This window comes from Atractosteus spatula, unplaced genomic scaffold (genome assembly GCF_055471065.1).
Source record: "Atractosteus spatula isolate fAtrSpa1 unplaced genomic scaffold, fAtrSpa1.hap1 Scaffold_5, whole genome shotgun sequence".
In the NCBI taxonomy this organism is placed as follows: domain Eukaryota; kingdom Metazoa; phylum Chordata; class Actinopteri; order Semionotiformes; family Lepisosteidae; genus Atractosteus; species Atractosteus spatula.
The window spans coordinates 701,810-710,545 of record NW_028296879.1 but is presented as its reverse complement, the minus strand read 5'-3'; the positions used below and the strand labels follow the sequence as shown (position 1 = coordinate 710,545).

Sequence of the window (8,736 nt, the reverse complement as noted above, 5' to 3'; positions counted from 1 at the left end):
AGATCAAAGAGCAGGGCCCCCGCCCGGGACTGGCGGGCAGGCAGGCGAGCAAGCAGGCAGGCAAGAGAGGGGGAGAGCGGAGTCCGGGCGGCCGGCAGCCGCGTGCGGACCGGGCTCCAGAGGCGTCGGCCTGCGCCGCTGCGCGCCAGCCGGACGCCCGCGCGCCCGCCCAAGGCCGGCGTCGGGCATCGCTTCTCGGCCTTTTGGCTAAGATCAAGTGTAGTATCTGTTCTTATCAGTTTAATATCTGATACGTCCCCCATCGGGGGACCACATATTAAACGGATTTTTGGAACAGGGAGCTGGATCAGGAGCTTGCTCCGTCCTCTCCACGCATCGGCCCGGTATTGCAGCGCCTCCGGGAACGGTGCACTACCTTCTCTCAGCGGTGAAAAGACAGACGTAGCTAGCAAGCAAGCGAGGTGGACCGGAGCTCCTTCCTCTCCGGTCTCGTCTCTCGTCCATCTGTGCGTCTCTGTGTCTCTCTCTCTCCCCCTCCCCGTTCCCGTGCTCCCTCCGTGCACTTTCCCGCGCCTCGACTCTCTCGGCAAGCAGGCCGGCCCCCTTTTCGGCTCCCGTGCGTTTTCCCTCCAAAAAACTTAGTTTTTTCCTCCTTTTTCCAGGGAGGCAGGCGTGGCTTGTGTGTGTGTGTGTGTGTGTGTGTGTGTGTGTGTGTGTGTGTGTGTGTGTGTGTCCCCGTCCTTGCAGGCGGGCCCCTTTCGACAGCCGGCCGTTTTCCCTCCAAAAAACTTAGTATATACACCTTTTCTTTCTTTTTTTCGGCAGGCAGGCAGGTGTGTGTGTGTCCCCGTCCCTCCCGAGAGAGCGCTGCCCCTTGCCTCTGCCCGCAGGTGCCGACGGTCCGCTTTCGCTTGCAGCTCACTCGGCACGGCTGCTGCTGGTGGGAGGGGCCTAAGCTAAGGAGGCCGGCCGGCTGGCGCCCCCCGCGGCTGCGGTCGTTGTCGGGCCGTTGACAGGAGATCAAAGAGCAGGGCCCCCGCCCGGGACTGGCGGGCAGGCAGGCGAGCAAGCAGGCAGGCAAGAGAGGGGGAGAGCGGAGTCCGGGCGGCCGGCAGCCGCGTGCGGACCGGGCTCCAGAGGCGTCGGCCTGCGCCGCTGCGCGCCAGCCGGACGCCCGCGCGCCCGCCCAAGGCCGGCGTCGGGCATCGCTTCTCGGCCTTTTGGCTAAGATCAAGTGTAGTATCTGTTCTTATCAGTTTAATATCTGATACGTCCCCCATCGGGGGACCACATATTAAACGGATTTTTGGAACAGGGAGCTGGATCAGGAGCTTGCTCCGTCCTCTCCACGCATCGGCCCGGTATTGCAGCGCCTCCGGGAACGGTGCACTACCTTCTCTCAGCGGTGAAAAGACAGACGTAGCTAGCAAGCAAGCGAGGTGGACCGGAGCTCCTTCCTCTCCGGTCTCGTCTCTCGTCCATCTGTGCGTCTCTGTGTCTCTCTCTCTCCCCCTCCCCGTTCCCGTGCTCCCTCCGTGCACTTTCCCGCGCCTCGACTCTCTCGGCAAGCAGGCCGGCCCCCTTTTCGGCTCCCGTGCGTTTTCCCTCCAAAAAACTTAGTTTTTTCCTCCTTTTTCCAGGGAGGCAGGCGTGGCTTGTGTGTGTGTGTGTGTGTGTGTGTGTGTGTGTGTGTGTGTGTGTGTGTGTGTGTGTGTGTGTGTCCCCGTCCTTGCAGGCGGGCCCCTTTCGACAGCCGGCCGTTTTCCCTCCAAAAAACTTAGTATATACACCTTTTCTTTCTTTTTTTCGGCAGGCAGGCAGGTGTGTGTGTGTCCCCGTCCCTCCCGAGAGAGCGCTGCCCCTTGCCTCTGCCCGCAGGTGCCGACGGTCCGCTTTCGCTTGCAGCTCACTCGGCACGGCTGCTGCTGGTGGGAGGGGCCTAAGCTAAGGAGGCCGGCCGGCTGGCGCCCCCCGCGGCTGCGGTCGTTGTCGGGCCGTTGACAGGAGATCAAAGAGCAGGGCCCCCGCCCGGGACTGGCGGGCAGGCAGGCGAGCAAGCAGGCAGGCAAGAGAGGGGGAGAGCGGAGTCCGGGCGGCCGGCAGCCGCGTGCGGACCGGGCTCCAGAGGCGTCGGCCTGCGCCGCTGCGCGCCAGCCGGACGCCCGCGCGCCCGCCCAAGGCCGGCGTCGGGCATCGCTTCTCGGCCTTTTGGCTAAGATCAAGTGTAGTATCTGTTCTTATCAGTTTAATATCTGATACGTCCCCCATCGGGGGACCACATATTAAACGGATTTTTGGAACAGGGAGCTGGATCAGGAGCTTGCTCCGTCCTCTCCACGCATCGGCCCGGTATTGCAGCGCCTCCGGGAACGGTGCACTACCTTCTCTCAGCGGTGAAAAGACAGACGTAGCTAGCAAGCAAGCGAGGTGGACCGGAGCTCCTTCCTCTCCGGTCTCGTCTCTCGTCCATCTGTGCGTCTCTGTGTCTCTCTCTCTCCCCCTCCCCGTTCCCGTGCTCCCTCCGTGCACTTTCCCGCGCCTCGACTCTCTCGGCAAGCAGGCCGGCCCCCTTTTCGGCTCCCGTGCGTTTTCCCTCCAAAAAACTTAGTTTTTTCCTCCTTTTTCCAGGGAGGCAGGCGTGGCTTGTGTGTGTGTGTGTGTGTGTGTGTGTGTGTGTGTGTGTGTGTGTCCCCGTCCTTGCAGGCGGGCCCCTTTCGACAGCCGGCCGTTTTCCCTCCAAAAAACTTAGTATATACACCTTTTCTTTCTTTTTTTCGGCAGGCAGGCAGGTGTGTGTGTGTCCCCGTCCCTCCCGAGAGAGCGCTGCCCCTTGCCTCTGCCCGCAGGTGCCGACGGTCCGCTTTCGCTTGCAGCTCACTCGGCACGGCTGCTGCTGGTGGGAGGGGCCTAAGCTAAGGAGGCCGGCCGGCTGGCGCCCCCCGCGGCTGCGGTCGTTGTCGGGCCGTTGACAGGAGATCAAAGAGCAGGGCCCCCGCCCGGGACTGGCGGGCAGGCAGGCGAGCAAGCAGGCAGGCAAGAGAGGGGGAGAGCGGAGTCCGGGCGGCCGGCAGCCGCGTGCGGACCGGGCTCCAGAGGCGTCGGCCTGCGCCGCTGCGCGCCAGCCGGACGCCCGCGCGCCCGCCCAAGGCCGGCGTCGGGCATCGCTTCTCGGCCTTTTGGCTAAGATCAAGTGTAGTATCTGTTCTTATCAGTTTAATATCTGATACGTCCCCCATCGGGGGACCACATATTAAACGGATTTTTGGAACAGGGAGCTGGATCAGGAGCTTGCTCCGTCCTCTCCACGCATCGGCCCGGTATTGCAGCGCCTCCGGGAACGGTGCACTACCTTCTCTCAGCGGTGAAAAGACAGACGTAGCTAGCAAGCAAGCGAGGTGGACCGGAGCTCCTTCCTCTCCGGTCTCGTCTCTCGTCCATCTGTGCGTCTCTGTGTCTCTCTCTCTCCCCCTCCCCGTTCCCGTGCTCCCTCCGTGCACTTTCCCGCGCCTCGACTCTCTCGGCAAGCAGGCCGGCCCCCTTTTCGGCTCCCGTGCGTTTTCCCTCCAAAAAACTTAGTTTTTTCCTCCTTTTTCCAGGGAGGCAGGCGTGGCTTGTGTGTGTGTGTGTGTGTGTGTGTGTGTGTGTGTGTGTGTGTGTGTGTGTGTGTGTGTCCCCGTCCTTGCAGGCGGGCCCCTTTCGACAGCCGGCCGTTTTCCCTCCAAAAAACTTAGTATATACACCTTTTCTTTCTTTTTTTCGGCAGGCAGGCAGGTGTGTGTGTGTCCCCGTCCCTCCCGAGAGAGCGCTGCCCCTTGCCTCTGCCCGCAGGTGCCGACGGTCCGCTTTCGCTTGCAGCTCACTCGGCACGGCTGCTGCTGGTGGGAGGGGCCTAAGCTAAGGAGGCCGGCCGGCTGGCGCCCCCCGCGGCTGCGGTCGTTGTCGGGCCGTTGACAGGAGATCAAAGAGCAGGGCCCCCGCCCGGGACTGGCGGGCAGGCAGGCGAGCAAGCAGGCAGGCAAGAGAGGGGGAGAGCGGAGTCCGGGCGGCCGGCAGCCGCGTGCGGACCGGGCTCCAGAGGCGTCGGCCTGCGCCGCTGCGCGCCAGCCGGACGCCCGCGCGCCCGCCCAAGGCCGGCGTCGGGCATCGCTTCTCGGCCTTTTGGCTAAGATCAAGTGTAGTATCTGTTCTTATCAGTTTAATATCTGATACGTCCCCCATCGGGGGACCACATATTAAACGGATTTTTGGAACAGGGAGCTGGATCAGGAGCTTGCTCCGTCCTCTCCACGCATCGGCCCGGTATTGCAGCGCCTCCGGGAACGGTGCACTACCTTCTCTCAGCGGTGAAAAGACAGACGTAGCTAGCAAGCAAGCGAGGTGGACCGGAGCTCCTTCCTCTCCGGTCTCGTCTCTCGTCCATCTGTGCGTCTCTGTGTCTCTCTCTCTCCCCCTCCCCGTTCCCGTGCTCCCTCCGTGCACTTTCCCGCGCCTCGACTCTCTCGGCAAGCAGGCCGGCCCCCTTTTCGGCTCCCGTGCGTTTTCCCTCCAAAAAACTTAGTTTTTTCCTCCTTTTTCCAGGGAGGCAGGCGTGGCTTGTGTGTGTGTGTGTGTGTGTGTGTGTGTGTGTGTGTGTGTGTGTCCCCGTCCTTGCAGGCGGGCCCCTTTCGACAGCCGGCCGTTTTCCCTCCAAAAAACTTAGTATATACACCTTTTCTTTCTTTTTTTCGGCAGGCAGGCAGGTGTGTGTGTGTCCCCGTCCCTCCCGAGAGAGCGCTGCCCCTTGCCTCTGCCCGCAGGTGCCGACGGTCCGCTTTCGCTTGCAGCTCACTCGGCACGGCTGCTGCTGGTGGGAGGGGCCTAAGCTAAGGAGGCCGGCCGGCTGGCGCCCCCCGCGGCTGCGGTCGTTGTCGGGCCGTTGACAGGAGATCAAAGAGCAGGGCCCCCGCCCGGGACTGGCGGGCAGGCAGGCGAGCAAGCAGGCAGGCAAGAGAGGGGGAGAGCGGAGTCCGGGCGGCCGGCAGCCGCGTGCGGACCGGGCTCCAGAGGCGTCGGCCTGCGCCGCTGCGCGCCAGCCGGACGCCCGCGCGCCCGCCCAAGGCCGGCGTCGGGCATCGCTTCTCGGCCTTTTGGCTAAGATCAAGTGTAGTATCTGTTCTTATCAGTTTAATATCTGATACGTCCCCCATCGGGGGACCACATATTAAACGGATTTTTGGAACAGGGAGCTGGATCAGGAGCTTGCTCCGTCCTCTCCACGCATCGGCCCGGTATTGCAGCGCCTCCGGGAACGGTGCACTACCTTCTCTCAGCGGTGAAAAGACAGACGTAGCTAGCAAGCAAGCGAGGTGGACCGGAGCTCCTTCCTCTCCGGTCTCGTCTCTCGTCCATCTGTGCGTCTCTGTGTCTCTCTCTCTCCCCCTCCCCGTTCCCGTGCTCCCTCCGTGCACTTTCCCGCGCCTCGACTCTCTCGGCAAGCAGGCCGGCCCCCTTTTCGGCTCCCGTGCGTTTTCCCTCCAAAAAACTTAGTTTTTTCCTCCTTTTTCCAGGGAGGCAGGCGTGGCTTGTGTGTGTGTGTGTGTGTGTGTGTGTGTGTGTGTGTGTGTGTGTCCCCGTCCTTGCAGGCGGGCCCCTTTCGACAGCCGGCCGTTTTCCCTCCAAAAAACTTAGTATATACACCTTTTCTTTCTTTTTTTCGGCAGGCAGGCAGGTGTGTGTGTGTCCCCGTCCCTCCCGAGAGAGCGCTGCCCCTTGCCTCTGCCCGCAGGTGCCGACGGTCCGCTTTCGCTTGCAGCTCACTCGGCACGGCTGCTGCTGGTGGGAGGGGCCTAAGCTAAGGAGGCCGGCCGGCTGGCGCCCCCCGCGGCTGCGGTCGTTGTCGGGCCGTTGACAGGAGATCAAAGAGCAGGGCCCCCGCCCGGGACTGGCGGGCAGGCAGGCGAGCAAGCAGGCAGGCAAGAGAGGGGGAGAGCGGAGTCCGGGCGGCCGGCAGCCGCGTGCGGACCGGGCTCCAGAGGCGTCGGCCTGCGCCGCTGCGCGCCAGCCGGACGCCCGCGCGCCCGCCCAAGGCCGGCGTCGGGCATCGCTTCTCGGCCTTTTGGCTAAGATCAAGTGTAGTATCTGTTCTTATCAGTTTAATATCTGATACGTCCCCCATCGGGGGACCACATATTAAACGGATTTTTGGAACAGGGAGCTGGATCAGGAGCTTGCTCCGTCCTCTCCACGCATCGGCCCGGTATTGCAGCGCCTCCGGGAACGGTGCACTACCTTCTCTCAGCGGTGAAAAGACAGACGTAGCTAGCAAGCAAGCGAGGTGGACCGGAGCTCCTTCCTCTCCGGTCTCGTCTCTCGTCCATCTGTGCGTCTCTGTGTCTCTCTCTCTCCCCCTCCCCGTTCCCGTGCTCCCTCCGTGCACTTTCCCGCGCCTCGACTCTCTCGGCAAGCAGGCCGGCCCCCTTTTCGGCTCCCGTGCGTTTTCCCTCCAAAAAACTTAGTTTTTTCCTCCTTTTTCCAGGGAGGCAGGCGTGGCTTGTGTGTGTGTGTGTGTGTGTGTGTGTGTGTGTGTGTGTGTGTGTGTGTGTGTCCCCGTCCTTGCAGGCGGGCCCCTTTCGACAGCCGGCCGTTTTCCCTCCAAAAAACTTAGTATATACACCTTTTCTTTCTTTTTTTCGGCAGGCAGGCAGGTGTGTGTGTGTCCCCGTCCCTCCCGAGAGAGCGCTGCCCCTTGCCTCTGCCCGCAGGTGCCGACGGTCCGCTTTCGCTTGCAGCTCACTCGGCACGGCTGCTGCTGGTGGGAGGGGCCTAAGCTAAGGAGGCCGGCCGGCTGGCGCCCCCCGCGGCTGCGGTCGTTGTCGGGCCGTTGACAGGAGATCAAAGAGCAGGGCCCCCGCCCGGGACTGGCGGGCAGGCAGGCGAGCAAGCAGGCAGGCAAGAGAGGGGGAGAGCGGAGTCCGGGCGGCCGGCAGCCGCGTGCGGACCGGGCTCCAGAGGCGTCGGCCTGCGCCGCTGCGCGCCAGCCGGACGCCCGCGCGCCCGCCCAAGGCCGGCGTCGGGCATCGCTTCTCGGCCTTTTGGCTAAGATCAAGTGTAGTATCTGTTCTTATCAGTTTAATATCTGATACGTCCCCCATCGGGGGACCACATATTAAACGGATTTTTGGAACAGGGAGCTGGATCAGGAGCTTGCTCCGTCCTCTCCACGCATCGGCCCGGTATTGCAGCGCCTCCGGGAACGGTGCACTACCTTCTCTCAGCGGTGAAAAGACAGACGTAGCTAGCAAGCAAGCGAGGTGGACCGGAGCTCCTTCCTCTCCGGTCTCGTCTCTCGTCCATCTGTGCGTCTCTGTGTCTCTCTCTCTCCCCCTCCCCGTTCCCGTGCTCCCTCCGTGCACTTTCCCGCGCCTCGACTCTCTCGGCAAGCAGGCCGGCCCCCTTTTCGGCTCCCGTGCGTTTTCCCTCCAAAAAACTTAGTTTTTTCCTCCTTTTTCCAGGGAGGCAGGCGTGGCTTGTGTGTGTGTGTGTGTGTGTGTGTGTGTGTGTGTGTGTGTGTGTGTGTGTGTGTGTGTGTGTCCCCGTCCTTGCAGGCGGGCCCCTTTCGACAGCCGGCCGTTTTCCCTCCAAAAAACTTAGTATATACACCTTTTCTTTCTTTTTTTCGGCAGGCAGGCAGGTGTGTGTGTGTCCCCGTCCCTCCCGAGAGAGCGCTGCCCCTTGCCTCTGCCCGCAGGTGCCGACGGTCCGCTTTCGCTTGCAGCTCACTCGGCACGGCTGCTGCTGGTGGGAGGGGCCTAAGCTAAGGAGGCCGGCCGGCTGGCGCCCCCCGCGGCTGCGGTCGTTGTCGGGCCGTTGACAGGAGATCAAAGAGCAGGGCCCCCGCCCGGGACTGGCGGGCAGGCAGGCGAGCAAGCAGGCAGGCAAGAGAGGGGGAGAGCGGAGTCCGGGCGGCCGGCAGCCGCGTGCGGACCGGGCTCCAGAGGCGTCGGCCTGCGCCGCTGCGCGCCAGCCGGACGCCCGCGCGCCCGCCCAAGGCCGGCGTCGGGCATCGCTTCTCGGCCTTTTGGCTAAGATCAAGTGTAGTATCTGTTCTTATCAGTTTAATATCTGATACGTCCCCCATCGGGGGACCACATATTAAACGGATTTTTGGAACAGGGAGCTGGATCAGGAGCTTGCTCCGTCCTCTCCACGCATCGGCCCGGTATTGCAGCGCCTCCGGGAACGGTGCACTACCTTCTCTCAGCGGTGAAAAGACAGACGTAGCTAGCAAGCAAGCGAGGTGGACCGGAGCTCCTTCCTCTCCGGTCTCGTCTCTCGTCCATCTGTGCGTCTCTGTGTCTCTCTCTCTCCCCCTCCCCGTTCCCGTGCTCCCTCCGTGCACTTTCCCGCGCCTCGACTCTCTCGGCAAGCAGGCCGGCCCCCTTTTCGGCTCCCGTGCGTTTTCCCTCCAAAAAACTTAGTTTTTTCCTCCTTTTTCCAGGGAGGCAGGCGTGGCTTGTGTGTGTGTGTGTGTGTGTGTGTGTGTGTGTGTGTGTGTGTGTGTGTGTGTGTGTGTGTGTCCCCGTCCTTGCAGGCGGGCCCCTTTCGACAGCCGGCCGTTTTCCCTCCAAAAAACTTAGTATATACACCTTTTCTTTCTTTTTTTCGGCAGGCAGGCAGGTGTGTGTGTGTCCCCGTCCCTCCCGAGAGAGCGCTGCCCCTTGCCTCTGCCCGCAGGTGCCGACGGTCCGCTTTCGCTTGCAGCTCACTCGGCACGGCTGCTGCTGGTGGGAGGGGCCT

General features: G+C 62.8%; 9 non-coding genes across 9 annotated transcripts; all 9 read left to right on the top strand.

Moving 5' to 3' along the window:
• The first annotated feature begins 187 nt into the window (after positions 1-187).
• LOC148806757 (U2 spliceosomal RNA) lies at positions 188-378 on the top strand. The gene has a single exon (XR_016089549.1). It is a non-coding gene; the product is annotated as a U2 spliceosomal RNA (small nuclear RNA).
• Positions 379-1,165: 787 nt separating this feature from the next.
• LOC148806756 (U2 spliceosomal RNA) lies at positions 1,166-1,356 on the top strand. The gene has a single exon (XR_016089547.1). It is a non-coding gene; the product is annotated as a U2 spliceosomal RNA (small nuclear RNA).
• A 797-nt stretch (positions 1,357-2,153) lies between these two features.
• LOC148806755 (U2 spliceosomal RNA) lies at positions 2,154-2,344 on the top strand. The gene has a single exon (XR_016089546.1). It is a non-coding gene; the product is annotated as a U2 spliceosomal RNA (small nuclear RNA).
• A 777-nt stretch (positions 2,345-3,121) lies between these two features.
• On the top strand, positions 3,122-3,312 carry LOC148806754 (U2 spliceosomal RNA). Its single transcript, XR_016089545.1, has one exon. It is a non-coding gene; the product is annotated as a U2 spliceosomal RNA (small nuclear RNA).
• Positions 3,313-4,103: 791 nt separating this feature from the next.
• LOC148806753 (U2 spliceosomal RNA) lies at positions 4,104-4,294 on the top strand. The gene has a single exon (XR_016089544.1). It is a non-coding gene; the product is annotated as a U2 spliceosomal RNA (small nuclear RNA).
• Positions 4,295-5,071: 777 nt separating this feature from the next.
• Positions 5,072-5,262, top strand: LOC148806752 (U2 spliceosomal RNA). The gene has a single exon (XR_016089543.1). It is a non-coding gene; the product is annotated as a U2 spliceosomal RNA (small nuclear RNA).
• A 777-nt stretch (positions 5,263-6,039) lies between these two features.
• Positions 6,040-6,230, top strand: LOC148806751 (U2 spliceosomal RNA). Its single transcript, XR_016089542.1, has one exon. It is a non-coding gene; the product is annotated as a U2 spliceosomal RNA (small nuclear RNA).
• Positions 6,231-7,015: 785 nt separating this feature from the next.
• LOC148806750 (U2 spliceosomal RNA) lies at positions 7,016-7,206 on the top strand. Its single transcript, XR_016089541.1, has one exon. It is a non-coding gene; the product is annotated as a U2 spliceosomal RNA (small nuclear RNA).
• Positions 7,207-8,001: 795 nt separating this feature from the next.
• Positions 8,002-8,192, top strand: LOC148806749 (U2 spliceosomal RNA). Its single transcript, XR_016089540.1, has one exon. It is a non-coding gene; the product is annotated as a U2 spliceosomal RNA (small nuclear RNA).
• Positions 8,193-8,736: the final 544 nt, after the last annotated feature.